This window comes from Equus asinus, chromosome 4, assembly GCF_041296235.1.
Source record: "Equus asinus isolate D_3611 breed Donkey chromosome 4, EquAss-T2T_v2, whole genome shotgun sequence".
Classification (NCBI taxonomy): domain Eukaryota; kingdom Metazoa; phylum Chordata; class Mammalia; order Perissodactyla; family Equidae; genus Equus; species Equus asinus.
In genome coordinates, this window is record NC_091793.1 from 38,759,978 (window position 1) to 38,765,129 (window position 5,152).

The 5,152-nt window shown below is 41.1% G+C and overlaps 1 long non-coding RNA gene and 1 other non-coding gene across 2 annotated transcripts; one reads left to right on the forward strand and one right to left on the reverse strand.

Annotated features, from left to right (window-relative positions):
* Positions 1-223: 223 nt before the first annotated feature.
* Positions 224-2,416, reverse strand: LOC123283252 (uncharacterized). Its single transcript, XR_011502657.1, has 3 exons — positions 2,070-2,416; positions 552-759; positions 224-389 (listed from the first exon to the last, which is right to left on the reverse strand). It is a non-coding gene; the product is annotated as an uncharacterized lncRNA (long non-coding RNA).
* A 405-nt stretch (positions 2,417-2,821) lies between these two features.
* Positions 2,822-2,893, forward strand: TRNAW-CCA (transfer RNA tryptophan (anticodon CCA)). Its single transcript has one exon. It is a non-coding gene; the product is annotated as a tRNA-Trp (tRNA).
* Positions 2,894-5,152: the final 2,259 nt, after the last annotated feature.

The window sequence follows — 5,152 nt, forward strand, 5'->3', positions numbered from 1 at the left end:
CATCTAACATATTTATTACATTCCTTGTTTACTTATATCTTCCTTCTGCTAGGATATAAGTGCCATGAGAACAAGATTTACACCTTTAAACCTCTCCATGCATCTAAAACAATGTCTGGCATATTGTAGGTTCAACAGTGAATAAGTAACTACAGTGCCTGCTAAGTAATTAGAGTAAACGTTAATACGTACAGGAACAAGTGTGACACATATGTTGATACTAGTAACAAAGTTTGTCTCTCCATACATATTTATTTGTTAATATACCTGTATGTGGAATTGTGCAGCAAAGTGAACCCTGCACAAGATTTGCAGTCAAGGCTTGGGTGATTCCTGGCCTTTCACCACTTCCTACCTGTATGACTCTGCACAAAATTCTCTTTATCCACCTGTAAAATAGGGATAGAACATTTGCCCTATTAACCTCCCGAGGCTGTTGAGAAGATGAAATGAATGTGAATGGTTTTGTAAGCTGTGATAAGCTATCCAGTTATTTAGGTAGTGCAAGATTTGACACTTTCAATAATATCGACTGCCATCACGCTATTTACCTCCAAAGAGAGTTCTGTGCCTTCTGTACTGCCAGTCAGATTTTAACCTTTACTTCCTCCCGGTGCTGACAGGGAGGAATCTCTGAGCTCCCCTACCCTGTTCAGGTTAACTACCCCCTCTTTTCCTTTCCATTTTAGGAAGATGGACAGCAGGTGCTCAGTTCTCTGCTCTGCGGTCTTTGCTGACTCAGGTTGCTTCTTCATTTCCCTAGGGAGAAGAAAAAAGAAGAGCAGTAACAACACACGTATGAGCACTGGCATAGCTTTACCAGAGCTTCAGTGGAGAGGATGGTGTCTCTTCTGAAGGGACAAAGATTAAGCCTCTTCTCCCACGGTGTGGAACATGGGGGTAACGGGCAGTTCAGACTTGGGTTCCCACTGCCCTACAGCTTTGCCAACTGACAGACGTGGGGCAAGTCCCTTCAGTCTTACCAGGAACAGGACATCACCATACTTATCGCAGTGCCCTTTGGACCTCACACGAGTTACTGGAGGGTCAGAAGTAGAAGGGAGTTCCAAGAGACTGAGTTTTATTAAGGCTTTTGCTGTATTTAAGAGTAAAAAAAAATGCCAAACAAGCCTCAGAAATTGCCATTTGTTTAATGTCTGCATTAAACAAATAATCTCTTTCATCAGATGGAAAACACCATGTAAGTTATGATCTATAAAAATATATTAATTCATAGTACACTATAAGGAATGGATTCCTTATGACACACAAGTTTAAGTTCTATAATGAAAACTTTCAATCACATCAATTTGTCACTCTATGAATTAGCTTATTTAGAAATAATGTCAAAAGTTTATATGTGAGGCCCTCCTGGTTCCCCTGGGAACAGGTCTGATCCTGTTTATGAAAAGGCTCAGGATGATACAAATTATTCTGTTAGTGCACTTTCCTAACCCTATGTTTAATCAATGGAATATCCTTGTTTTGAATTATTTAAATATATTATTATTTAACCACTTATGTGTTTGTGATTTTCAAGTAAATTATAGACGCCTCAGGAAAGAGACCCAAATACAGAAAAAATCAGCTAATAAAATTTCATTTGGCTGCAGCTGGTCAAAGCATGAGCAAGAGTTTTGTGTCACGAAAGCTTACAAGTTGTTTGAAGAGGCACCGGACTGAGGGACAACCCCGACTGCTCCGGACATCTGGCAACCATATGATATCCTTGAACTTCGACTTCAGAATGAATACATAAATTTGTGAAGGTAAAGCTCTGCTTCAACTCACATACTCTTGGTCACGATTAAATAAAAACCTCCCGCCAGAAACCTAAATCATCTGGAAAGCCTAAGGAGTCCCAGGAAACTGTTTTCAACACGTCACCATCACTAAAACTGGAAGTGCATTTTTTTCCTTTTTTCTATACCATTTACTCTTCCCACCAACGAAGACTGCAAGGTGCCCAAGGAGGCTAATGAGAGGAGCGGCGCCAAGTGTCAGGTTTTCACACTTCGGGAGAGTGAGCAGAAGGCGGCCGAGCCTGAGGGGAGGGAATCTTCTCTTACCTTGAAGAAGGACTTGGGAGAATGCTAGGTAGCAGCTCCTCGTTAGTATAGTGGTTAGTATCCCCGCCTGTCACGCGGGAGACCGGGGTTCAATTCCCCGACGGGGAGGTTGGTTGTCTTTTACTAACACAAAGCATTTTCTGTGTAAAATTCAACTGCGTTACTCTCCTGACAAACACAAGATGCTTCTATCTTTTGTAAGTGCCTCTCTTCAAAATGGTGACTTTTAAGCTTAATGCTCACCGTGAAATAAAAGCGCACCCTGAGAGTAAAATGCTTTATATCGTTGGACGAAGAAGAAGGAAGAAAACGTTAGCCCTCAGCGTCGCTTCCAGCCGCTAGCTGGCAAAGGTCTGCGCGTGCGCAGTGGCGCCCCGCCAAATTCCAACTCGAGGTCACGAACTCAGCGCGCGGAACCCGTCGGGGGAGGGGAGAGAGAGGGCGAAGTCTCCGCCCCTAACCGGGCGGGTAAGAACGGAAATCGCTTGCTGAAGAAGAGGAAGGACCGATTTCCTTTGACGCTTGGGACCAGACCAAAAGGGAAAGCCCATTTTCCCGCCTCCGCTGGTTCCATCCCTACTTAGGTAGAAGGCTAAGTGTCAGGAAAATATGGGCGCTAACGGAATCAGTCTCCAGCTCCAAACTGTACTGAGTGGAGGGGCAAGGAAAGAATGCAAGAAAGGTCCGGAGAGCCCGGAAGAGCCGCCATGTTACCGGAGTCCTAAGACTCGGCGGGAGCCAGAGCCCAGCAGGACCTCGTGGCGCAACGGTAGCGCGTCTGACTCCAGATCAGAAGGCTGCGTGTTCGAATCACGTCGGGGTCACGGCTTTTTATTTCTGAAGTCGCTGGCTTGTGTAAACCTAGGTGTATTCCCGCCAATTTTTGAAAAATATCTTTCGTTTTAGGATTCAATGTTCATTGATCAAATGTTATCCTAGTAGTACTTTGTCTGCAAAAAGACAAGGCTAACTGAATATCGTAGAGCCTGAAAGCTTATGTTTTTATGTACCCTTAGGCCTTGTAAAGTGAGTTTTCTGTCGCTTAACGTTCGTAATGTGTAGAAATGAGGACTTTCTGTTGTGCATTAGTGGGCATACCTATCCACTGTGGTCCTTCACAGGAAATGTACAATGCAGTGTCCAAGCTGTTTTTCCAAAACCGGTTTCAGACCCGTTCGCCTTTTGAAAGCAAGTACGAGACAGCACAATTTCTAACTCTGAATGTTGTAATAGTTTACGTGTTTTAACCCCGTGAGCCAGGCACCGTAAACAACCCCAAAACGTAATTAAATGTCACTTTTACAGGTGAAACTGTGGCACACAGAGGAATAGTGACCTGCCAAGGGTCGCCCAGGATTCCAACCCAGGTGAATGACTCCAGATTCCTCTCTTTACTAAATGTTTTACAATAAAAGTGGAAGCAAACTCTTGAAAGAAAGTGCTAGAAGCCGTTGGACTTAAGTGATACACCAATACGCTTTTTATGTTTTCACCTATTCATGCGAATGGTAGCAAGTCAGATACCACTTTCAACTATTAATCACTTTAATACGAGGAAGCAGAGCTTACTCATTCACCTTTGTAAGCTCCAGCGTTCTCAGTACTGAGGAGTTTCTTCAAGGCATGTGTCAAACATTTGTTTTGACACAAAAATCACAAAAAATCAATAGCAAGACTATGAGAAATTAATATTTTTAGGTTTTTATTGGATATGTTCCATGAAAGTCCCTGAATTTTTCTTAGTGTTTTGAAAATATGTTAACTTATTATAATTCAACCTATTATAGCAGTATATATTGTATTTGCACTTCATGTAGTTTATTCTTCCCTCTATTTGATTAGATTGAGATTAGATCATCAATTTCAACTGTTTTTATGGACCACCAACTCTGATGAGTCTGATGCTGTGCTAAGCACTGAGGAAAAGGATACACAGTAAAAATGGGCTTTTTCGAGCAACAGGAGGCATATATTAAGTAACCAAATACCATAATATGTTGGGATAAGTGCCATGAAAGTAGCATGAACAGAGTGGTGTGGGGTCCTAAAATAGGGACATTAACTCTGCCTTGGTTAGTACAAGAAGGCCTCATAAAGGAGGATCCGGAAAAATAATGAAAAGTTTGCTCTGTGACTTTAAGGCATTGTTTACCTAATGGACGTATTTGAATGCCTTCTATGAGTCAAGTATTGTCACTTAATATCCCTGGAATCTGATTTCTTCAACTTTAAAAGTAGAGGTTTGTATTAGTTTGCTAGGGCCACCATAGCAAAATACCACAGGCTGGGTGGCTTAAATAACAGAAATTTACTTCTGGGCTCTCAATTTTGTTCCATTGATCTGTGTGTCTGTTTTTGTGCCAGTACCATGCTGTTTTGGTTACTATGGCTTTGTAGTATAATTTGAAATCAGGGAGTGTGATACCTCCAGCTTTGTTCTTTTTTCTCAGGAATCCTTTGGCTATTCGGGGTCTTTTGTTGTTCCATATAAATTTTAGGATTCTTTGTTCTGCTTCTGTGAAAAATGTTGTTGAAACTTTGATAGGGATTGCATTGAATCTATAGATTGCTTTAGGAAGTATGGACATTTTAATGATGTTAATTCTTCCAATCCAAGAGCATGGAGTATCTTTACATTTCTTTGTCTCTTCTTCGATTTCTTTCAACAATGTTTTATAGTTTTCAGTGTACAGATCTTTCACCTCTTTGGTTAAGTTTATTCCTAGGTATTTTATTCTTTTTGTTGCAACTGTAAATGCGATTGTAGTCTGAATTTCTCTATCTGCTACTTCATTGTTAGTGTATAGAAATGCAACTGATTTTTGTACATTGATTTTGTATCCCACAACTTGACTGTATTTCTTTATTATTTCTAAAAGTTTTTTAGTGGACTCTTTAGGGTTTTCTAGATATAAAATCATGTCATCTGCAAAGAGTGACAGTTTCACTTCTTCTTTCCCAGTGTGGATCCCTTTTATTTCTTTTTCTTGCCTGATTGCTCTGGCTAGGACTTCCAACACTATGTTAAATAAGAGTGGTGACAGTGGGCATCCTTGTCTGGTTCCTGTTCTTAGAGGGATAGC